Below are 26,079 nucleotides of genomic sequence, written 5' to 3' on the forward strand. Positions count from 1 at the left end.
TACATGTATATAAACCTTTACTTTCATGATTCTTGACCTTTTCTCCCAGAAACCTAAATGGTCTGAACCCTATGCAGATGACATATTTCTCAGGTCCACAAATTTCAAATCTATTACATGATAAAAGTATCATGAGCTATGCCTTTGGTTACATTTATAATTAATTTTCAGCCGGAAAAAGGGGGGCGGGGTCATTGTTTTGTTATTCGACACGGATATCGTTTTGAAATTATTTACGCTTACATGTTATTTTTCAGTGGTCGTGAATCGCACTTGAACATGTATATTCAATTCATTAGTACTAACTTGTCAGTTTAAATTTCCCCTTTTCCATGATTTGTTTACATCATGATCATCTTTCGCATGTTTGTCGGACCTTTTCTAGTGTAAGACATGAGTGAAACTGCTTCATAAGCTACCAAAATGAAGATCGTTAACTATAATTTCGATCTGCATTACAGTATTCATGAAAAGCAGTTTACGTGTTCTATAAATGTGAGTTATTCTCTTTTCATTCTTCTCCTTCGTCAAAAACATGCCATGTTATTTTTAGAACGGAAGTCCTATTTCAACAATGACAATTGTAACAATAAATTTTATTAAGTTTTAAAATTGCATTTAAAAGTTATTCAACTCTTTCTCAATGCATTTGAATAAAAAAGATTATTTAAATGATCATAGTTTACTGTAATGGAAATATACGACAATGTACATCACTTACGATATTAATGCGCAACTTTATGCGCAGACGGCGCGAAAATTTAAACCCCCGAACTACCTTAATCAAAACTAATTACTCATTATTTTAATCATTATAAAACTGCTATTTTTGGGGGATTTTTAGTAAGCAGTCTTTGTTGTAATTGGTCTACCGCTGTCAGATTTGAAATAATTCACCAACTTATCTCGGTCAGGGCTGTTTACTGGAACTGTTTTTCAATGCAGTTGTTGTTACATCTTAAGAGCCAATCTGCCAGAAAACCATGCAAAACCGTCCCAATGCCAATTTTGACAAATGAGTTCATACTTGGCACATTGGTGCACCTTATTGATGTTATTAACCACACAAATTTTTTTTTGGAAATGTTGAACCGATCTTGATTTTTTTAAGGCACCATCTTTAAACAGCTGAAATTGCTCGAAAACGTCAAAAATAAGCCTTTTTTGGCATGTTTTGATGGTTTAAATAAAAAAACATGGCAATATTTATAAATTTTTGATAGTTGTTCCTAGTAATACATCACTTTAGGTGTAAGAATGCATAGAAATAACAATGCTGTCTATAAAGTGTATGTATAATCTAACCGTTTCAATATGTCCTATTTAGCTTCAAGTCCAAAATGGCTGATTTTGGTCATCTTTAAGAGCCAAAATACTCCAAGACCCGTTTATTATTGTAAAACAACATATCTACTTGCAAAGTATAACTATATATACTCAATCAAAAAAAATATTAAGCTCGGCAAATAATGTTGATGTCTAGTATATGCCACAACAAAATGGGGTAGCCTGCATATTCAAATTTTCTCAATTTTGCCGTCTAATTTTTAAAATCTGACATATTATAAGATCTGGATTTATAAATAAGTATAACAACAAAAGGAAAAGAATAATTAATGTTTCATTTAATACATTAAGAAAAAAATCATATACAAATACAAATTATTCATTACAAATCTAGAGGCTCCCAGGAGCCAAAATAGCTTGAATTGACAAATTGTGCACCTCAAAACTATAAAAAACACATAATTCAAAAGCAATAAATTTAAAATAATTTAGAATAAGTTCAGGCTGTAAAAATAAGTTTTTCTGACCACTTTTGCAATATTTTCTTATATCATATTGATATAGCTGTCAGATATTAGCAGAAAACTCTGAAAATTTGTAAATTTACACACTTCAGGGACAATAGCTCATAGATGTTACGTCCAAATTTTTCAGAAAAATTTTGGGTAGTAAAAGATCTTGACATTTTGATAGTTTTTACAATATATATATACAATATATATATATATATATATATAACTCGTCTAAACATCAACCCAACAATGTTAGATCTGTAAATTTGCTTTTGCAAATTTTTGGTTCTTCCCTCGCCGGGATTCGAACCCATGCTACTGTGATATCGTGACACCAAATCGCCTGCACTGCAGCCGTCCCGCTAGACCACACGACCACCTGGGCTCTCAAAAAAAGAGCTTTCGGTGGCCATATGTTACCTTTCCACGTCAGTTTTAATCTAGCGGCGTACTACAGTACATGATATATAAGGCATGAAGATGTTATTACATATATGTATGATACTTCTTCTAAAGTTTTTAAAATAATGGTTTAAAAGAGAAAAATGTAAACAGTTGCAATATAGATATGATTTTAACAGACACTAAGAGATGGACTTTTTTATGGCCCTTTGAGCCTAGTATGCTAACAAGGTAATATTTGCCAGATTCTTATATATCTATGTTGCTGCACTATGGTCAATAAAAACATGAAAATCATAAATGCATCTACTGTAATGTAGTCAATACAAAAATGATAATCATAAATGTATCTTAAACTATATGTGTCAAAGCAACACGAAAGGCTAAGTCTCAAACATTTGAAAATCTGCAATTTCAATAACACATGTGGATACAAACATGATGGTTGTCTCACATATAAAAAGTCAGCTCTAAATCTGGAGGCATATAGAAAAATGTCCATATAAATGTGATTTTTGAACAATTTTCAAAGTTTAAAACCCTTAATTCTGGAAAAAATTACACAGCGACTTGATATGTAACTCATCATGGTTAGCTCACATACCAAAAATCAGCCCAATATCTGAAAGCATTTTAATAGAGGAAAGGTCCCTATATTTTGATTTTCCAAAATTTTTCAAAGTCCAAAGCCCGAAATTACAGCAAATATTAGGGTAGCATGATGAAACTTAAACTTGATCTGTAACTCACATACCAAAAATTAGCCCAATATCTGAAAGCGTTTAGGAAAAAAGTGCATATAACTGTGATTTTCAACAATTTATCAAAGTCCATAGCGGGTAATTTCAACAGAAATTAGGGGAGTGGAACAAAACTTATACTTGATCTGTAACTCATCATAGTCAACTTACATACCAAAAATCAGGCTAATATCTATGACGTTTAGAAAAAAACACTGTATAATGGTTTGTTTCGGAATGACTGAATTATGGAATTACGGAAAATCTGAATTTTAGTACAAGGGTAAAACTTAAGGCACCAACTACTTTGTAACTGGCCATAAAAATCCCATAACTAAACGAAAAACAAATTACTTCAGTTTATATTTACTAGTGCCAAATTTTCAAAGAATTTTGAATGAAATTGAATAGCTGTTTAGATTACTGTCATAACTGTACCTCTACATGACATCCTGAGAAATAACAAAATTAAAGCAAGTCATATGAATCTTCAAATTTCAATAAAGTTAAATGTTTTTTTGATACTTGAACAGCAAGGTTTTACTATAAAAACAAGTGTACATTAACTTTCTTGTAAAAGAAAATCCATAACATAAAAATCTTCATTTAAATGATGAACTGTTATTTTGTGGAACATCATCCCATGGAAGATGTAAGTAGTGGTTTAAAGATGCAAAGTTTCTGTTACTTGTTTGGTTGGTTGAAATTGTTTCTGTCAGAGGCATTATCAGTCTTCCAATCTGATGTTGACTGCTGTAAAAGTTCAGTTAGCTGTGAGTCTAGATCTGAAAATCACAAAACATACATGTACATATATAGATCAGGCTGTTAGCTTTCATATTTTTTCATTTTCTAATTTTTTGGCCTTCTATGGCTAAATAGATATGCAGTATTGGTCTTGTGCATTGTTGAAGGCCATATGGCATATGAAGACCTATAGCTTACATATAAGTTGTATGTCATTTATTCTAATTGGCAATCATACCACTTTTTTTCATATTTTTCATTTACATGTTTACCACTGACAGGAAATAAAGATGACAACTTTTTTTTTTGCCATCCTTGGTGGCCATCTTGAAAATGTAATAGTTGTTGAATGCAAAACATAGGAGCCGCCCTACATATGTACAAATGTACTACATGTATTCCTACTACACATTGAATTAGTATAAAAGTGATTTTTCAATGGGAAAACCAAGATAACAAAGACATGTTCAATAAAACTGATGTATAATTATTATAAAGGTGATGACGTATATACTTTGTATGTCATGATAACCATATTTTCCAAACAGTTAAATTAATATATAAGTTAATAATATCTTACCAGTATCTTGTTCTTTACATGTATTTAGTTTGACCTGGCTATGTATTGTCACATTCACAAAAATCATCAGCATTGCCTGCATCTATTATCATGACAATAGTCCTACAAATGAAAAGTGTTAAACTATAAAATAATTCTTCAATTTTGTATCACAGGAATTGTAGGGTAGTGTAGCATCACTGTGCATGTTTTTTTTTTGTTTCTTTTAAAAAGGGCTCTATAGTTTACTTTTTAAATTGTTATTTGGATGGAGAGTTGTCTCATTGGCACTCACACCACATCTTCCTATATCTATCTATAAATATAATTCATACATTTATACATACATGTACATCAATGTACATGAAAGGTCCCAAAATTGAACTTTATAAAAGTTTGCAATGCCTTTTGATTTTTTAGTCGCCATGGCCTACATTCATTGACATTGTATAATAGATCATTAAAGAAGATTATTCTTTAGATAAAGTTACCTAGTGTTTCATGTACAGTATGTTGTATGTAAAACATGTTTTGGAATGAGGCTTTACCACCAGGTAGAAGCTTTTTTAATAAACAGAGACCTGAACATGTACAACTACCATTAAAAACTTAAAATTAAACTAAGGGTAAGAGAATAAAAACATTGTCCTGCTTAATGTTGAACATGTTGAAATAAATTTTGATTACTATCATGCTTATCAGGCTTATGGTCTATAAATTGTTTTTTAAGCAAAAAATAAATATACATGTACATGATGTATATTGTACCCTGGTTAATAACTTAACAATTTAAATTCTGTCCTTAGCTGACAAGGATATTTTGACCATTCTAATCCCCATTTCTTTTTTGTAATTAAATGGTCCCAAGACTCATGCCATATACATTTAATATATAACTGTTGCATGGGTTTATTAATGCGGTTTTATAATTCAAGACTGAAATGTGATTTAAATTTTGCGATATTCAGAAATATCCTGTTTGATTCATATAAAAAATACTCAAAATGTGAGTTTTAATTAAATTGCAATTACAAAAAAAAAATGTTTTACATGATTACCCTTTCACATTCTAGCAATAATAAAAACATTACAATAATTTCTCAATTTACAGTATATTATTTGTTTGCACTTGGTTATAGGAAATAGATAAGATGTCCTAGAAACAGGTCAGGTGTAAAAGAATATTCACATGCCCTTTCAACTTCAACTCCCTCTGTTCTTTTTTTCATCTGGCTATTGTATCAAATGTTGGTCCCCTACTTTCAGATTGACTATATAGTGGGTCTTATTAGGGTCTAAGCGTGATGCGGGATTGCCAATTTTTCGTAAGCGTGACAGGGGAAAGTCAAATTATTGTGCCGTGAAAACAGGAATTAAGGTCTAGCCGGACAAGGGAAATTATAAAAAATGAGAATTGGTTAGATGCATAGTATAGCTGGGATACTGGAATCTAACAAAACAATAAGCGGTGTTCCGCCAAATCCGGGATCAGAACACCCCCCCCCCCCCCCCCCCCCCCCCAATGAAACCCCCTTAAACGGCCTTTATACATGTATAAGGAACTAATGAAAATTGATTGTTAAGAGATGTACTTATGAAAATTGATTGTTAAGAGTTGTAAAATGTACCTGATCCTAGTGGAATGACTCATCCTGTATACACCCTGTCACGAAATGATGAAGATCCTTGGTCAGCTTTCAAATTGGCTTTGCTGGAAAACATTGGACGAGATGTTGACATCTTGCTTGACTATGATGTCAATGAATTCCATGAAAGTCCCTGTACTTCAAGCATATTCTAACATGTCTAAGACGAGATGATATAACAACCATAGGAAAATAAACCACTCCTCGTCTTAAATAAAACAAGGACTCCTGTTGGAAATTCTACACCATAGTTTTCATCATGTTTATTCACTAAGTTATGATTATTGTCTGGTAATTTATTGTCAGGATTGGCAGATTCTTGCATTGGCAGTAACTATTCTTTTGGGAAATGCTAATTTGGTCTTTAGTGCATTCAGATATCTTAAATAGTTTGTAATATGAAGATGCATAATGATGGGATAGCCCAAATACTCCTCCTAGATTATTAAAGTTGCAAACTTCGCTGTAAACTTTGTCTGCCAAGTCCATCACTGGGAGCTGACATGTTGTCCAAGGGAGATAAGTCAATGGAAGAGCATAAAAGATGTACTCCCTGGTTTCAGCCAATATTGATTGATTTTTGCACTTGCAGTACAAAAACGTCTTATTTAAATTTTTAGACATATCTATTTTACTTTTTTAAATGATTTTATTAGCTATTTTATTACAATTGTATTTCGAATTAAATTAAAATCAAAATCAAAATGTGCCAATTCGGGACTAAAATCACCATTCTTCCAAGGCAAAAATTAACATGTATTACGAGTACTCTCAAATCGTATTTTCTTGTTAATTCGACCTGTTGATACTGTTTATAATGCTTTTTTGTCATTTTTATTTATATGGATCTTGGCTGTATACCAGCTTTGATTATTTGTAATATCTTCAATTTTTCACTTATTCTTACAACATTTGTATAAACTTCAAGATTATAAAAAACCGTTTTTTTTCTAAAGTGAACATTGATTGGTTAAATATTTCTCAGTGTGTTTGAATTTGTTTGATAGCCTTTTGGTCATGACTGTTTGTCTCTAATATTTAATTAACTGTGCATTTGTATTCAGATATCGCAGATCAAATTTATTCGTTCTTTGTGTAATCATACGTTTTTTGATTGAGTTAAGTCTGCTAATTGATATTTTATCGTATGTTTTTATATGTTGTGATGTAATGCTATTGTTTCAGAAAAAGGGAGAAGGTTTGGGCCCATTAAAACGTTTAATCCCGCTGCAAATTTTTGCACCTGTCCTAAGTCAGGAATCTGATGTACAGTAGTTGTCGTTTGTTTCTGTAATATATACGTGTTTCTCGTTTCTCGTTTTGTTTATATAGATTAGACCGTTGGTTTTCCCGTTTGAATGGTTTTACACTAGTAATTTTGGGGCCCTTTATAGCTTGTTGTTCGGTGTGAGCCAAGGCTCCGTGTTGAAGGCCGTACTTTAACCTATAATGGTTTAATTTTTAAATTGTTATTTGGATGGAGAGTTGTCTCATTGGCACTCACACCACATCTTCCTATATCTAATTAGTCATTTGCCAAGCTTAATATTTTAATCTATTATAAAAAATATACCATAATTAAAACTAATATAAGTTGTAAACATATACGGAATGGGTCTTGCAAGTTAGAAGCAAGTAAAAGTCATGTAAATTCATGTATGGAAAATCCAGCCTTTGCGTCCGTGCTCCTGGCAATGTGCCAAATAGTTTAAATTTTCATTTGTATTGACCAGAACATGGTAAAATGAATGGGTTCCAACTGACATTACTCTAAAAACTCAACTCCCCTATTTAATATGCTTCTTGGTAGTTCTTAAAAGGCATTAAATGTTGGATTTTTCCTTGGTTTTCTAATGAATTTACATAATTATGCAAATGAGGCTGTTACTAAAAATAGATACAATTCTGGCGAAAATTAAGTAGCCAATTTTTTTTATTTTATGTCAAGGATTGAGATGATATATAAAAATTTGTCATGTTGTGATTGTCGATTTGGACGATTTTCTGAATATTGCATGGTTTTCTGGCGGATTGGCTCTTAACTGTCGTCACCTTTGGAATTTTAGAGTTGACCCAGTTCCTATCGCAAATCACTATTTTTGTGTTGGCATATCTTTTAGAATAATATTTTTAAAATGCCATCTTAAGAATATTGTTATGTTGCCTTTATAATCTAGGATAGAAGAATGTAATCCATGCTGAAAAATGTGGAATGGACTTTACTATCAAATTACATAATTTGGTGGTTAAACTGTTTCTTTCCGTCAGATTAACTAAAAATTCGAGTTGATAATCCAATACTAGTAATTCCTCTTGCATCATCATGTATTACTTCTGTGTTGACTTGAAACATCATATATTGGGGTTTTGTTTACCCTTTCATTGAAAATATTCAGATGAAAAAAGTAAAAGTCTGCCAGCTAGGGGAGGGTCCAAACATTAATTCCTGTTTGGTAAGAAATAAATGCAAACTTATATTCATTATTTTGATATGTCTCCTATTTGAGAGTCTATTCACAATAGAAGTCACGGCTTGTTTAAAGTTATATCTTTGTTAAGGTGGCACAGTAGTGTTTGCATTTCAAATGTATGATGCTCTTCTATGTATCATATATAAGTCAATGTATATGAACAGTAAGAGTGTACACAAACTACAGTATTAACTGAACATACTTTCACAAACTGAGGAATGCATCAGGTGTAGAAAAATATGAAATAATTGTTTTTTGAGAAAACACTAGTGGCCGTAAGTTTTTTAATGCCCAAAAGCCCAAAAACCTAAACTGTCTTGATACATATTCAAATTGAATTCTGAACGTTATAATGGAAGTACTTCAGTGTACTGTGTTTGTAGAAATTTGGCCAGTGGAGATAGTTATCAAAAGTACCAGGATTATAATTTTGTACGCCAGACGCGCGTTTCGCCTACACAAGACTCATCAGTGACTCTCAGATCAAAATAGTTAAAAAGCCAAATAAATACAAAGTTGAAGAGCATTGAGGATCCAAAATTCCAAAAAGTTGTGCCAAATACGGCTAAGGTTATCTACTCCTGGGGTGAGAAAATCCTTAGTTTTTCGAAAAATTCAAACTTTTGTAAACCGAAAATTTATAAAAATGACCTTATAATTGATATTCATGTAAACACCGAAGTGCTGACTACTGGGCTGGTGATACCCTCGGGGATGAAACGTCCACCAGCAGTGGCATGAGAAAGTGGCGAAAAAGCTATTATTATCCCATAATATCAGGAAATACTACCGTGTCTCCTTAATGAAAAGTTAAAAGCAACTTTGATTTAGCCGGAGTAGCTTTGATCATCTTATCATTTATGAAAAAGATTTATACGGAGAGACCTCTAACGCTTTTTTTTATTTTATTTTTTTGGCAGCCATGTTTAATGCCAGATACTTTTGAGTTTTACGTGTTTGGGACACATTTAACTCAAGCATCTTAGATTTTTTACGATGAGATTTTTGTCCATTTGTTTAGTATTTTCAATTTTTTTTTATAATTGAAAATGGTTGCTTCTTAAAGAATCAGCTTCGTCGTTCTCTAGAATTGTCGAAAAAAAAATTACGGGAAATTTGAACAAGTTTATAATGACTTTAGAATTAACAAGCTTAACATACCAATAAACATTTGTTGAGTCTGAATGTGGACGCTACGCCCTTATAATGGACTTTTTTGTTCGCAAGTTGGCTTTGATAAACTATTATAACAAATGGGATTATTCAATATTTGGTGCACGTTTGTGCTAATATGAAATATAATTAATATTTTCCTTTCTAGTTATTCACTGTTCCTAAAGTGTTGAAATATTCAAAACGTCACTTTTTCTACTTTACATTGCATTAGTTCTATCTGGCACAACTATATGGAATGTTCGTGATTAATTTTCTTAAAAATGACCTGGCTTTATAATTGGTTTGATGTGCATGCCACTTATATGTAGACGAAACGCGTGTATATAAAATTAGTTCATAAACCATCTATCTTTGATACGTTTTCCACCCACTCGACCTACATAAGGAGTTTACCACCCACATATTCAGCTTTTACATGTATGTGGTAACATGAAATATTATTTTTAATTGGTTTTTAGTTTATTTAATGTTTTAGAAATATTAAAACTGTAAATTGTCTATCCTCTGGTATATATTACAATGGTTTAGGCAATGAGTAGTTCATACTGTTAAAACTTATAATTTGTTATTTAGTTTTCCTAGTATTTCACATTGAGCGCCACTGGTGAGTCTTATGTAGACATTGTTCACATTCTACGCCTGATATATTTGTAGAGTTTTAAACTATGAACATAACCTTCTAGAGTTGTTGCATTTCTTCTGTTATGGTCTGCTATTAGTCGTCAAAAGTATATATCAATACCAAAATGTTCATGTTATTTTAAATCTTTGCATATTTGATATCAACAATAAGCAAATTACATACATTCATCAACAATATATATTGATAGTGATGGAACGTTTTGTTTGAATACTCTAGTATTAAGGCTAAGCATGATGTGGTGATCTTTGCACTGGCAATATTTTCTTATATATCATCATGCAACTTAGTTAATATTTACGGAAGATAGTTTGACCACTTGGTGAAATATGCGACAATTTTGAGTTCGAATATCCGATTACACCTTGGTCCCCTATTACAACGCCTATGGGCATATCCGCGTGTTTACATTTACTTAACCAATATATATATATATATAACTAATGTTTTTATGAAAAGAAAAGTCGTTATATTATAATGTATATTTTTTTTCAGACAAAAGTGATACGACACCAACTGATAACAGTAGATTCTCTGAAATTCAAATGTAAGTCAGAATTATATGAGTATATATTTTACAATACTCCTTCAACACAATATTTATAGACCCTCACCCAATCTTTTTGTCCCATTTGATATTTGCCAAACAACATTTGTTCGCTGTTCTTGCTGTTAAAGATACAGTAGACTGTTAGAAATTACAAGAAATATTATGAGTTTTGTCTTGCATATCTTTTTTTGAAGGGGCTTTAAACATGTTGACCTATTTAAAGAAAAACAAACCGAAAGAGCAATACTGCCATGGCCATAGCAAAAACATTATCTCATTAAGAAAAATGCCAAACACCTAATTACATGTGTATTAAAAAGGCCAGAATGTGATTGTTTATATTTAAACTATTTGAGGTGATTTTAACTATGTACATTGATGTGTGTTCGTGTGTTAAAAATTGGCTAGAGGTGGAAGGGGGTTGAGAACTCACAAAACCTGTTCATGTTTGCGCCTGTCCTACGTCAGGATCATCTATTGTTTGTCTTGTATATGAATTTGGATACATCTATATGTTTCGGAATTTATTATCACGTATAAATCAATTTTAACCGCTGTACCCCTATTTTTGACATGTTTACCTATTATGTCTTGCTTGTTCACACATCATTGTAAATACAATAGAATTGTATGCGACTGTCATACAAGTGAGAAGATTAGCTAGCTATAAATTAAGGTTTAATCCACCATTTTACTTAAGGAAATGCCTGTGTAAAGTCAGGAATGAGTTTAGTATTATAGAAAAAGAATCACATAACATTTCATTACATATAAGAAAATAACCATCACTGGAAGTTAACCAAACAAATTTCTCCCTTATTTAACCTGTGTATAAGCTTTAGTAACCATGTAACTTCAAGTTTCCAAAATATTCTATAGAAACCCAAATTAAAAAAAAATAATGGTGCTTTGAAATACCAAAGACACATGTTTATTACTTGCAAAGGATTTACTGCAATAAAATTTAGGATTAATTACATACAACTGTCAAATTCAAGGGAATATTTTTGTCGACCTATTTTCGTATGTAATCGGATGTGAAGTCCCATGATTAGGTGGTAATAGAGAATTCTCGATATCTGACTTTACTAACGTCATACATAAAGTATACGTAAGAAATCACAATTAAGACTATATTTGAGATTGAATTGTCTCCCTTTTTCCAAAATGCATTCAGCCATAAATTGCCTTTATCTTTATATTTTTCCTTAATCTAATTAGAATATTTGAATTAAGACAAAACTAGTGGAAAACGTTTATTTTCAGTTGGAAAATCATGAATACATTGGACAATTAAACAATCTTTTGTTGGTTGATACTGTACGTGTAAGTCTTTTTTGTTTGATAGAAACAAACGGATCAAAAACCAGATACAGCCCAATGCCATTAATCGGCTGAATTCTTCTTTATGGTCTGGTGTGGTCTTTCTGAAATGTTTTCGTCTTTCATTTTTTTTATACTTCGTCATTCCGGGATTTAATATCTCAGATCGTTAATCTATGTCCTAGCTTAGATGTCCTAGCTTAGACTATTTCTTACAAGTTGTTTAATGTGAATTGTTGCAACTGTCTTTTTAAACTGATTTTTACCGACTGCTGTTGCATCGCTTTCTTATAAACATAGGAGAGAATTTTGAGAAGTTAAACATGTTTGTCCACCGCCATAATTTATGCTCGGTCATATGCTACTCAGTGCTTGACTTTGTTGCTGCTTATAATATTTGTGTTAGGTTCGCACATGTTTGCTTTTTCGTTTTTATTCCCTTTCCAAAAAAGAGATTTCTTCAGTGCACAATTAGTCGATCTTTACGCTAACATACACGTCTTAAACTTGAAAAAGAAGTTTTGATTTTTTTTATTATTTAGTGATTCTGGTAACTTAAAATTATTGACCATTAAATCGCAAGAAAAAAAATCGTAATTGATAGAAGCAAAGGAAGATATAAAGAGCTGATATCCAGTTTAGGATTCAATAACTGGAGACACTGCCATACATCTGTTATACAGTACTTGCAACCTTAGGCGTTACTGTTTGACGTGAACTTGACTGATCGGTGAATGATCGGTGACGGATGTTTGACTGATCGATGAGTGATCGGTGATCGGTGACCCATAGGATCCGTCAGATAAGTCAAATAACCTATGTAAGAGTTACCCTGACAACTGTCACCGATCGATCAGTAAATTAAATTTATGCACGGATCGGACGGAAACGTATATATTTAAAATTCTCATGTAAACCGAACTCCACAGTGTTTACAATCGATGAACGCGGACCTCTACGAAGACACCTTAATTTACACGTTATAATTTGTAATAAAATTAGTTGCAATAAAAAAGTAAAAATAGTTTAACAGAATAAGATGCTTAGAGCGTTAAATTATTTGTGTTAATTAATATTTTCGTATTAAATATTATAAACATCAGAGACATATAATACATAATTGTATTATATGACTCAGTTAACATGAACTTATTTCTACGAAAATGGTTATTGTTGACCGCCATTGGATTTTTGAACTTTTAATAGTTTCGAATAGGTTGTTTTTTTCATGAAATTAAAAGAATGTCAAAGAAATGATATTAAAAGTTTGTTCCCATTGTTTAGAATTAGCAAAATTAATCATATGATTTCAGTCCTTTTTGTACATCATGATTGGCTGTTCTTCATGGAATAATCTAACTTTCAGGAAAAAGACATAAAATTTTTGTACGCGTTGCCTAAAATGCAAATATTTCTTCATTTTACTGAAAATTATTGACCGCCATTGGATTTTTGTACTTTTTATATTTAAGAATAGTTTTTTCTCATAAATTAAAAGAATGTCAGAAAAATCCCACTAAAATTTTGTTCCCATTGTTTAAAATAATCAAAATTATTCTTTTTATCAAAAATGATACTATTTTATTTGAAATCAGTTATTTTTATCATCTTGAGACAAGTCTTCTAATCAGAATTCAGATATAATGAGAATTAAAATACTTAAACTTTTATTTTGGCGGAATAAGAATGTAGTTATTTATTTATTTTGATGCATATTATTAACTGTCATATGATTTCAGTACTTTTTGTACATAATGATTGGCTGTTCTTCATAAAATAATTTTACTGTAAGGAAAAAGATATTAAATTTTTGTACGTGTTGCCTAAAATGCAAATCTTTCTTCATTTTACTGAATATTATTGACCGCCATTGGATTTTTGTACTTTTTATAGTTTAGAATAGTTTTTTTTTCATAAAATTAAAAGAATGGCAGAGAAATCATACTGAAATTTTATTCGCATTGTTAAAAAAAAAAAAAAATTATTCTTCTTTTTATTAAAAATGATACTATTTTATTTGAAATCAGTTATTTTTACCATCTTGAGACAAGTCTTCTAATCAGAATAGAGATATTGTGAGAATTAAAATACTTAAACTTTTATTTTTGTGGAATAAGAATGCAGTTATTGATTTATTTTGATGCAAATTATTAACCGTCATATGATTTCAGTACTTTTTGTACATCATGATTGGCTGTTCTTCATAGAATATTCTAACTTTCAGGAAAAAGATATAAATTTTTTGTACGCGTTGCCTAAAATGCAAATATTTCTTCATTTTACTGAAAATTATTGACCGCCATTGGATTTTTGTACTTTTTATATTTAAGAATAGGTTTTTCTCATAAATTAAAAGAATGTCAGAAAAATCCCACTAAAATTTTGTTCCCATTGTTTAAAATAATCAAAATTATTCTTCTTTTTATCAAAAATGATACTATTTTATTTGAAATCAGTTATTTTTACCATCTTGAGACAAGTCTTCTAATCAGAATTCAGATATAATGAGAATTAAAATACTTACACTTTTATTTTTGTGGAATAAGAATGTAGTTATTGATTTATTTTGATGCATATTATTAACTGTCATATGATTTCAGTACTTTTTGTACATTGGCTGTTCTTCATAAAATAATTTTACTTTAAGGAAAAAGATATTAAATTTTTGTACACGTTGCCTAAAATGCAAATATTTCTTCATTTTACTGAATATTATTGACCGCCATTGGATTTTTGTACTTTTGATAGTTTAGAATAGTTTTTTTTCATAAAATTAAAAGAATGACAGAGAAATCATACTGAAATATTATTCGCATTGTTAAAAATAACCAAAATTATTCTTCTTTTTATTAAAAATGATACTATTTTATTTGAAATCAGTTATTTTTACCATCTAGAGACAAGTCTACTAATCAGAATAGAGATATAGTGAGAATTGAAATACTTAAACTTTTATTTTTGTGGAATAAGAATGCAGTTATTGATTTATTTTGATGCAAATTATTAACCGTCATATGATTTCAGTACTTTTTGTACATCATGATTGGCTGTTCTTCATAGAATAATCTAACTTTCAGGAAAAAGATATAAAATTTTTGTACGCGTTGCATAAAATACAAATATTTCTTCATTTTACTGAAAATTATTGACCGCCATTGGAATTTTGTACTTTTTATAGTTTAGAATAGTTTTTTTTCATAAAATTGAAGGAATATCAGAAAAATCCTACTAAAATTTTGTTCGCCATGTTTAAAATAATCAAAATTATTCTTCTTTTTATCAAAAATGATACTATTTTATTTGAAATCAGTTATTTTTACCATCATGAGACAAGTCTTCTAATCAGAATTCAGATATAATGAGAATTAAAATACATAAACTTTTATTTTTGTGGAATAAGAATGTAGTTATTGATTTATTTTGATACAAATTATTAACCGTCATATGATTTTAGTACTTATTGTACATCAAGATTGGCTGTTCTTCATAAAAGATGCTTACTTTTAGGAAAAAGATATAAAATTTTTGTACGCGTTTCCTAAAATGCAAATATTGTTTCATTTTACTGAAAATTATTGACCGCCATTGGATTTTGTAATTTTTATAGTTGAAATAGTTTTTTTGTTCATAAAATTAAAGAAATGTCAGAGAAATCATACTAAAATTTTATTCGCATTGTTTAGAATAACCAAAATTATTCTTCTTTTTGTTAAAGATGATACTATTTTATTTAAAATCAGTTATTTTACCATCTTGAGACAAGTCTGCTAATTAGAATTGAGATGTAATGATGTACTTTTTATTGTTTAGGAGAAGTTATCTTTTTTATTACAAAAAGACTATCAGAAAATATAAAGTTATGTTGTTTGCATCGTTTAAAAAAAAGTAAAATCACAAAAATACTGAACTTAGAGGAAGATCAATTGGGAAAGTCCATAATCACATGGCAAAAACAAACAAAACGCATCAAAAACGAATGGACAAGAACTGTCAAATTCCTGACTTGGTACAGGCATTTTCAAATGTAGAAAATGGTGGATTACACCTGGTTCTATAGCGCTAACCCTCTCACTTTAATGACAGTCTCATCAATTTCCGATATTTTTACATTGATGCGTTAAATAAACCGACACAATAAATAAAATTAAAATTATTTCTTTTTCTTGTTAAAAAATACAGCAGTTATTGTTGTAATTTGTTATTTTAAATGCTTCGATTGTGACGAGAATATAGAAAGTCCGTGATTAAGTTTTTTTTAAGAATTTTATGATGATAAGGCTGAGACTACTATAACAGTAGTCTCAGGATAAGGATACAAAAATTTAAAATATTGAAAAAAATAGACTACATTTTTCAATAACTGATTCTTTCATTTTGTTTTCCCGAGAATGTTTGGAAAATAAGAAAATAAAACCGCGATGTAGACACCGTTTTAGAACTCGCCGGTTTTGAAAATATATAACCTAAATAAAACGAAAAAGACCATTCTTTAATGATGATATTTTAATTTAGGTTTTATCTGTACATTTCTTTTCATTTCAATTCATAAAACTTTGCTAAATAATTAATAAACAAAATGTATAATTGAACGTTCGATTTTCAAGAGTCGCCATTTTAATTAGATTAAACGAGACTAAGTTCCGTAATTTGTATTAGTTTATCATGTGACGTATTAAAGTTCAATCCGTCATCAAGGTCGATCGGTACTATCCGTCCGATCAGTCCGATCAGTCAATTACTTTTACTATAAGTCTGACAGATTGCTGACGTGAGTTTAACGCGAACTTGACTGATCGGTGACAGATCGATGACCGCTGACTGATCGCTGAAATAGTAACGCCTAAGGTTGCAAGTACTGTACTTTGTTAACAATGTCAAGGGTTAATTATTAAGTCAAAGCATGTTATTATTATAATATTATAATTGAAATAAAAAATCTCAAAATACAAATATCATCTCACTTTGTTGACCTTCTATCCACGATATTCACACCAAAATAGGTTGTATCTCTAATTAAAAGTTGTATTTGACGTAAAGTTGTATTTGACGTATAGTTATCATAACTAGTATTTTGAAGGGTTTTTTTCTACGAAAATACTTCAGATATACCTCAGAGTCAAGTCAGAATCAACATGTGTGAAATTATAAAAAATATCTAAAGATAAATATTTCGGCGTTTTACGTTTCCGCAAATTGACATTACTTTTCCGGAAAAAAAATATGACGTTTCCGGAAAAAAAAGTTTACGATTCCGCAAATAAATATCTTACTTTTCCGGAAAAAAAGTTACTATTCCGGAAAAATCAATTATTACTTATTATTACCGCAAATAATATTAAAAGTAATCTGTTGATGAAAGCAAAGCCACAATAAAAAATATTTATAAGTTAAAGGTCTTCATTACATGCAAGTAAAATTCATCATTAAAATGTATATATATATCAAAGCGTATGTTCAAAAGTCAGCACTTATCAGATATATCTTGATATGAGTTCATAAGTCAGTTCTGGCAGAATATTTCAGTGTAACCAACACGTCTTACAAAGTCTACAGTAGTACATTCACCGTTTACAAATTTTGTATTGTGTTCGAGAAGGAAGTCCATCTCCTTTTCATATTTCCAAACGGATGTTTTTACAGTTAGAGTTCTCATCTTTATGTACGATGTTGTTTGTAGTTTCAATAACACATCGACAAAGACAAAAATGTTAAGAAGGGTAGCATAAAACTGCTCGTTTGGGTGGGCATTAAAGGCTCGGCACCATTCGTTGTTCTCTTATCCTTTGGTCAGGAGGTGATGTCCAAATGGTTGGTGGTAATCTCGTCTTGTCATCTTATACACAATTCCAATATATAATCGACAAACGTCATGCATGTATCGCAAGATGGAGCATCGGCTATTAATTCAACAAAGCATTCTTCAATCATGTCACTTTGAAAGTAAGCCAAACCAAAGAAATGTGTTAGCAATTTAACAAAGTCCGAATCTTTGTCTATGTAATCGGCACTCAAATAATGTATTTAATATATTCAAATATTAAGAATTTACAAGGTAAATTTCCGGAAAAGTAATAAATACAAATTGCGGAAACGTATACTTTAAATTTGCGGAAACGTAGTATTGGGGTTTTGAAAAATTAGCGGAAATGCAATACGCCCAAATATTTATGGTTGATACAAAACTTCACGTCAACATATATGTGTCGTATATTTAATATCAAGATAGTTCATGTTTGTTTATTGTTGTCAGTACATAATTAAGGCAATCTGAAATTGAGCCCTGGGTCTGGACTAAACCTCAATAATGAAGGTCATACGGTAACCAATAGTTGCTTAAAACAAACATTACTCCCCCTTGAAGTTAGCTATCTGATTGTTAATATTGTTAGATATCTACCATTCATCTTTTGTGGTTGAACAAAGGATTTATTTAAAAGTTTTATTCTTTATTGCTTCATATATACTTCATCAAATTGTCTGTACGAAATAAAATGCTCCTCCGCACAAAATTTTTTAAACAAATAAAAAGATTGTTCGTTCCTTCTATGATGTTAACATTAGAAAGAAAATTAACGGAACATCTTAGTGGCTATCTCCTGGCCATATTTTACCAAACATCTCTTTAAAAGAGTATCCACAGTAAGGTTGAACACATAAATAACGAAGTTTATGTTTTGGGAAGAACTTCTTGCAAATACGTTTATGAAATATCGAATGAAACAAGTGTGTTCACAGACTAGCGTTGATAGTATTCAGCATATAAATAATTACACGGCCAAACTCATAAGACCCAAACAAAATCGAACTTGATCTGGATTTAATCATGGACATTTGCCAGCCAGACAATACCACAAGAAAGACAGATATACAGACAGATAAGACCATCAGAGAGGCAGACCGATAGACAAGACCACCAGACAGTCACACAAACAAAACCACCAGACAGACATACAAAACACCACCAGACAGACACACAAACAAGACCACCAAACAGACACAGACAGACAGCCAGCCAGACAAGATAACCAGACAAACAGCCAGCCAGACAAGATAACCAGACACACAGCCAGCCAGCCAGACTAGACCAACAGACAGACAGAAAAGACCACTAAACAGACAGACAGACAGACAAGACCACCAGACAGACAGTCTGAGACAGACACACCTGATAAACAGACAGACGGACAAGAACACCAGATAAACTGACAGATAGACAAGATCACCAGACAGACAGACAGACAAGACCACCCGACAGACAGATAGACAAACAAATATAATAAAGTCTCCTACAGCTCCACTTCACAGGTCAGGAACTTGTATAACCAGTTAACACTAGATGAGTAACGATCTATATCAATCAACAAAATGTTTTTTTAGCTAATTAAGCACAAGTGCCTCACAAATCAATTTAGTTTAATTAACCCAAGTTAAACTTAATCAGCATATCTTTGCGTGTTGGCTTTAAACGCCATATATAAATATGTAACATAACGATGCTATGAAATAAAGAGAATAGCAAATTTATTTGCGGGTTCCCAAAAGGTACATGAAATACTGTGGAGACCGAATATCTGCAGATAAGCCTTTTTCAAATGATTTTTACATTTCATTCATATATTGTACTACATGTATAACACCACTATTCCAGGTTAGGGGAGGGTTGGGACTCCGCTAACATGTTTAACCCCGTTTTACGTACATATGTGCCTGTCCCCCAAGTCTAGAGCCTGTATTTCAGTGGTTGTCGTTTGGTGCCGTGCTACATATTTGTTTTTCGTTCATTTTCCTACATTAATTAGGATTTTAATATGTTTTGTTAATCTTTAAAAAATGAGTCTATCAAAATTATTGGTCTCTTCAAAACTGAGTCGATCAAGAGCTTTACATTTTGTGTAGAAAATGCATAATACAATATTGCAGATAAAAGGCCTAGACTACAATTCATTGACGGTTCATGTAATTGTTGTCGTAAAGTCGCTTTAACTTATATTAGCTACGACTGGATTACGAACTTGACAGATAAGAACTGATTGGAAACTAGTGATACGAAGCAAGAATGGAATATGTTTTTAAACAACAATTTCCTATAAGAAATATTTTTCTGTGATCTATATGTTTTATTTAGATCCCCCTTTTGACGCTTTTATACCATAAACATCGATGTTGACACCATGTAAACGGATTTTATCTATGAGATTAAAACATTTGTTTCATCAAAGAGCATTCGTTTAATCATTAGATTTTTTAAATAAGGTTGTACAAGTTCCGGTTGGGTGAAATTTAAAAAAAAAAAGGCAGGACAGAAATTTTGATTTAAAAAATACAGGACATGAGTTTCGATTGAAAAAAGGCAGGATGAGCAACTGGGCAAAAAAAAACCAGGACCATATATTGTGAAAAATAAAAATGCAGGACAGAAATTACAACTTTAAAAAAATGCAGGACACAATTTTTTAATCGACAAAGATCTTCTAGTTATCTAAATAAGTGTTCATCGATTGATAAATAACATTGCACATTAACATAACAACTGTAAACTTCACCGAAATTTTAAATAAATCAATTTGAAAAAAAGGTATCAAATATGTCAACTTAAATTAAAAGATACTGATATATTTCATTTTATCTATTAAAATCGTATTTTTTAGCCTGCTGTCAAAAAAAATGAATCTGTAAAAACAATCACCGACTTACCATCTTACGTATGCAAAGTCAGTGATTAATACATACGTTTTCACCTGTTTAACGTCTTAAAATGATTTTGGGAAAAGAAAGACAATCCAAATTAATAATTTTCACTTTCATTTGTATAATGTATGTTGAAATGACGTTTGGAAGGTATAAATAACATGAAGTTTACGCTTCCTACGTATAAATACCATTGTTAAGTAACATTTAACGTATAAAGTAGATACTTATGTCGCTTGTGTTGTTTTCTCTATTACACCTCATAGGTGCTAATATCTACATAAGTTGGTTTGGTGGATAATATTATGACAATACTAACTTGATTATTGATCTTCATCGACAATCCAATATCCCACCAAAAACTTTATTTGGTATTCCGTAAATAAAGGCAACAGTAGTATACCGCTGTTCAAAACATAAATCCATGGACAAAAAAAAAATCGGGGTAACACACTAAATCTGAGGGAAACGCATTAACAACGACACAACATTAAAATGTAACATACACAGAAACGGACTAAGCATTAGACAAAATCCTATGAGAATAACAACTATAACATCAAAACCAAATACAAGAATTTGGGATAGATAAGTACCGTGACACGTCTTATAGTAATGTGAATTCACACTCAAAAATAAGAGAAAACAAAGGACACAACGTTAAAATGTAACACACACAGAACGAACTAGATTACAACAATGGCCATAGAATACCCTTTCTAAATCAAACCCAATTCATATAATAAGATCTTATAAAATAATTTGTCAATGCTCTATCAATACCGTGTAACATAAATAAATGTTAGGAGTGATATTATTACCTACATGTAGACAGTAAAAGTATTGATAATCCGTTTTTTTTTAAGACAAATACAATTTTTCTACAATATCTTATTGTATATTTTTAAAGAGATAGAATAGCCTGTCCCAAGTCAGGAGCCTGTAATTCAGTGGTTGTCGTTTGTTTATGTGTTACGTATTTGTTTTTCGTTCATTTTTTTTACATAAATAAGGCCATTAGTTTTCTCGTTTGAATTGTTTTACATTGTCTTATCGGGGCCTTTTATAGCTGACTATATGCGGTATGGGTTTTGGTCAATGTTGAAGGCCGTACGGTGGCCTATAATTGTTAATGTTTGTGTTGGTCTTTTGTGGATAGTTGTCTCATTGGCAATCATACCACATCTTCTTTTTTATATATTAACTCTATTTTTGTAATACATTTTTCCTTCGTTTAATTGCAAATAAAATTTTGATAGGTGTTATTTCCTTTCTACATAAAAAATAAATAAATGACCCTCTCTCTCTCTCGTTTACTTTTGGCCGATTACATTGTTTAATGTTCTTATAAAGATTATAGCTCATTCATTATCACAACTAATTAGTAATATTTCCATAAATTATCATTGGGATCAAAACAAACATGTTAAAAATAGATACATTGGATATAACATTAGACAAAGTCAACATATCGTTGATTTTGCAGAAACATTTAACAAAGACAGGGCTCTTCTTTTCTGAGATTTTTCAAAAGCTATTAGTTCTTTAGAGTGGGATTTTATATTTTTAGCTTTACAGTAATTTGAATTCCAAATTTCAATAGTGAAATGGATTGAAGTTTTATGTACTTATATTAAAAAAGCTCAGTTATAAACAATGGTTGGATTTCAAAACCTGTAAGCATATTTCGAGGATTAGACAAGGGTGCACATGCAGAGCGATAATTTTTGTAATTGCTGTTGAAATGTTAGCATCTAAGATCAAGCAAAACCACGACAGTTACTAAATTATTGATTATTCTAGCATCTTTCTCGATCATAGAGTATTTTAACCAGTTTAAAACAATTCTACATAAATTTTCATTGAATAACACAACGAAAAAGATTATTTGTTCTGTTCTAAGCTATGACAAATTAAATGAGGGATTAACAATGATAAATTTAGAAGAATACATATAATCAATAAAAATAGGTTGGATATACAGATTCATTGCAGAGAAAATTTTAAATTGGACTGCATTAACAAAATTTTATTTGAACACATTCGGAAACAATCTACCTATACTGCAAATGAATCTAGATAGTGTTAATTCAATACCAGATTTAAAAAAAAATATCGAAAACAATGGTTGTCTTGCGTTTTGGACAGTTTTCGTCATACCAAAATATATTTTTTTAGCTTTAATCCATTGGTGCAGCTACACGTGTCACATAACATGTTTGCCACTTCGTGCGCTATTCATTCATAGTCTTGAATTGATAAATTTGTGAAAAAAAAACTCAAATTTGCATTCACTACTTCGGAAAATACATAAAAGCACAATTTAATGTTGAGGTTCTAAACTTAGACTTTACTTTCCCCAAAAAAAATTCGAACAGAATGGAAAACACCTGTTAGAATTAAGTTGAAATTCTTAGTTTCTTTGTAAAAGATACCAAAATGACAGTCGAACACATAGATCGAAAATAAACTGACAACGCCATGGTTATGTTGTCTATTTAAATGTCTACAACCTTTATGTTGATACATTTCAGTGCTGGTATTATAATTGGAATAGTTGTTCCTTTAGCAGTTGCAGTTATGTTTTTTGTAATACGTTTACTGAAAAAAAGGAAAACAAACGACAACAGTGAACATGATGAAGGTATATTGTGTATGAAACCCAGCGTGGATTACTAAATGATATTTGAAATCACTGCATGACGAAAAAAGAATAGTATCCCTTATTCCTTGTGATCGATTTTCTACCATACATGTAGTTACATAATCTCATTTTGATTTAGTTTATTGAATATGAAAACATTATTAGTATAGTTAATATAAAAATAAGAAGATGTGGTATAATCTCCAATGAGACAACTGTCCTAAATGATACAGAAATTAACAACTTTAGGTCACCATTCGGCATTAAACAAGCTGACTGTAACGTCCTCATTCGAAAATACTTTTTTAGTAAAACAAACCTTAGTAAAGACAACGACACATATTTTATTAATAGCTAATAGTGAGCATTCTTACCCAGAATATACCCAGTATGATTATATGTGCACTATCATTTGAATAAGCTTTCATGATCTACTTATCCAGTAATAAGAGTGAAGTCAAAAGTAAGGATTGTTAAAAGGAAAATAGACATTCGTATTTCTGAAAGTTTGTTATTTCTTGAGCTAGAGGTTTAATTTATTTTTATCACATATATCACAATTATCGACAATAAAACCGTTTCAACCTAAAATTTAATTTCAGGTGATGTGCCATTACTCCCTAAAGGTATGTAATTATTTTGTATAATCGCAATGTCGTGTTTAACAACTTTAAAGCTCTTCTAGGTACACCAATATATTGATACCTTTGGAGAAATGTTGGGAGAATTTTAGCATTACAACTTAAAGTAAGAAAGTATAAAAGTGGAAATATTATCATCTTAACACAGTTTGATACAATCATAATATGTAATGAATTGAACTTGGAAGATGGTCAAGTTACCATCAATTTATTTCAGGTCAGATCCAAATAACATGATTATTTTAACATCAGTTTAGCGAATTGTACAGCTGAGGGATGTGTATATTGTTTTTTTTTTATAAAACCATTATTTTCCACAGAAGTTTTGTTTAAATCATAATGGTCATTTTACCATTTGGAGAAAAAAGGGAGCAAATATTTCTAATGCTTGGTCTTACAGATAGAAAACAAATTGATATAAAAAAAAAAAAAATGGATTTTTTTTTTATTATAGAGAAGGTTACAAAGCCAAATTGGTATATTTCAATAGTTAAATCTGTGTCTATAGGCTTTGATAAAAATAATAAAAGTTCGTAATTTAGGATGTACATGTAATGTTTCTAAAAAAAACGTATTTAAATTAAATTATAGTATTGGACCTTTAAACTATAGATTACTTGTTATTTTCATAAAATAGTTGATTGTGGTGGGTTGAAATTGCAGTGGATCTAATTATTTGAGAGCATGCATTTACATCTCTGACCCCGACAATAGTTTTGTGGTGAAAACTGGGCAATTATTTCATCAAACGGAGATGGTCCAGTGCATCTTTTATTGTTAGAGCGTGTTTGTTTATGTCCTGAAAACGTACAAAGTAAACATATGTAATACATCTTCTCCATCCAGGTTTTATTAACGTTTGGTGTGTTTGAATGACAAGAAAAATAGAAGTACTTGACCACAGGCTTTATGTGATCTATAAAATGTATTACTTTAGACAACTCCATTTTTTGTGTGTAATATCTGGGATTACGAAAACTTTACTAAAATGTTGTTAAATTCCATCTGAAAACCGAACAGACAATAGTTGTAAGTTGAATAAATGCATAAACAAAAACACAACTCAACAGCTAGTAAATTCATATGTTGTTTTTTTTAAATTCAACTGGCATACATGTATCAGAATCGTAATTTTGCTTTAGATAAATTTATCTATTTACAAGATATATATTAGTATCGCGTCATCCATACAATGTCTTCCTTTTTTACGTTTCTAAAAAGTAGCTGGCATAATGGGGATATAATTTTGGCGAAATAGAAATTTGACTGCTAATAAATTATTCTATTCTTTGGTCGAATTGCTGTCTCTTTGACACATTCCTCATTACCATTCTCATTTTTTAACAATTTCAGATAACAAAAGGATATGCTGCAATCAAAATTTGATTCTAAACGAAATTAACAATAAGAACTGGTTATATTGAAACAACCCACATTGGTCTTAAATAATATCTTTGTGTAGTTCTCTGTGCATTACTCGTATGTAAATTACTAGCTGTCTAATGTGCACTGACAAACAGTAATATCCCCCAAATATTGGGTTTGTTTTTGCTATTATAGGTGTTAATAGTGCCCAGTCTAGGAGAACATTATAGTTTTACAAATAAATTGAATATAATTTATTTTGGATCAATTGAAAGCTGAATGACTGGTTTTAATTAAAGAACACTTTTGGACTCTAAATTTTGAACAATATAAATTGTGTAAAACGAGGGTTTATTTTGATACTTTCGAAGTTGGGGGAACCAGTACTCATAAATGCAATAAAAGGTATGTATATTCCATAAATCCAGATTTTCGTTCACAATTTTATTTATAACTCCTAGACACAATAAGCTGTTGTCTTGGAATGCAATGTACCAATCACTGTCTTAATGAATATCCATATAAATAATTTGATTTTCATTGAAGTAACCAGTGAAGCATCTAAATTCTGATTTCAATATGTTAAAATCTGTTTATCAAGATTTTCACCAAAAATAGACTAGAAGTTTTGTTGATTTCTTGATAAGCTCCTTGAAGCAATTTGTATGGTACAGCTAATAAAGAAACA

General features: G+C 30.7%; 1 protein-coding gene and 1 long non-coding RNA gene across 6 annotated transcripts in view; both read right to left on the minus strand.

The window, feature by feature from the left end:
- The window catches only part of LOC134681246 (acyl-CoA dehydrogenase family member 11-like), a 533,340-nt gene that overhangs the window by 378,807 nt on the left and 128,454 nt on the right, over nt 1-26,079 (minus strand). The window lies entirely within an intron of this gene.
- On the minus strand, nt 2,800-6,408 carry LOC134682033 (uncharacterized). Its single transcript, XR_010100766.1, has 3 exons — nt 5,876-6,408; nt 4,269-4,370; nt 2,800-3,726 (listed from the first exon to the last, which is right to left on the minus strand). It is a non-coding gene; the product is annotated as an uncharacterized LOC134682033 (long non-coding RNA).

Source organism: Mytilus trossulus, chromosome 8, assembly GCF_036588685.1.
Source record: "Mytilus trossulus isolate FHL-02 chromosome 8, PNRI_Mtr1.1.1.hap1, whole genome shotgun sequence".
Classification (NCBI taxonomy): domain Eukaryota; kingdom Metazoa; phylum Mollusca; class Bivalvia; order Mytilida; family Mytilidae; genus Mytilus; species Mytilus trossulus.